The following is an 823-nucleotide window of genomic DNA, read 5'->3' as shown; positions in this document are numbered from 1 at the left end:
TTTCTTGTATTTGGGGGGGGGGGGGAAACGAAAGAACGAAAGAGAAAGAACGAAAGAGAAAGAACGAAGTCTCACAATTGCCTGAGGTGTTAGATGTGACAGAGAAGAGGAAGCCAGGACTGCTCAACCCATATGCAGCTTGAAGCCCGCAGAGTTCAACTCCTTCGCTAGAGATCTCAGTGACACTAGAGAGCAGCAAAGTTCATTAAAGGACACCAGGGCATTATTTCTATTTGGAGAAAGCCCTAGTCCCCAGGCAGCGCTTAAGGCCCTCCCATGCTAGATACTGTACACAGGAGGTCCCTGTCACAGCAAGCTTAGGAGGCTCGAATAAGGCGAGCAGCTTGGGGAGGGCCAAGGGCCCCGCGAGAGGAGGGCGATGACCATGAAAAGCCGCCGGTGCTACATGCTTTGTCCCTTGCCATCATCAGCCCATATGTAAATCTTGCTTCCCCCCCCCCTGCAAAGCACATGAGGATCACCTACCAGCTCACCTCGCTTCCCCGCTGCAGAGACTGAGCAGAGCCAGCCCTGCGGGAGCTCTCCACTTCCCCAGCCGCCTGCAGCAGGTGAGTGGGCGAAGCAGGAGGAGCCCGGGCAAGGACCCAGAAGTGAGCTGCACCTCTCCAAACCACCTGGCTGGTGGCTGTCACACCGATTTGCTTACTCGCCCCTCTACAAAGGCCATAAAACCCCCAGGGATTTCCCAGTCACTCCTGCAAACCAGGGAGATTTTGCTTTGCTTCCTGAGCCCGGCTCCCCACATGCTCATAGTGAAAATGTCTCTTGCTTTCCACTGAGCCTTCACCGACCTGAGAAACCC

The sequence above is a fragment of the Gavialis gangeticus genome, unplaced genomic scaffold (assembly GCF_001723915.1).
Source record: "Gavialis gangeticus isolate Ggan-Ray unplaced genomic scaffold, GavGan_comp1, whole genome shotgun sequence".
NCBI classification, from domain to species: Eukaryota; Metazoa; Chordata; order Crocodylia; family Gavialidae; genus Gavialis; species Gavialis gangeticus.
This window is presented reverse-complemented; position numbering follows the sequence as displayed.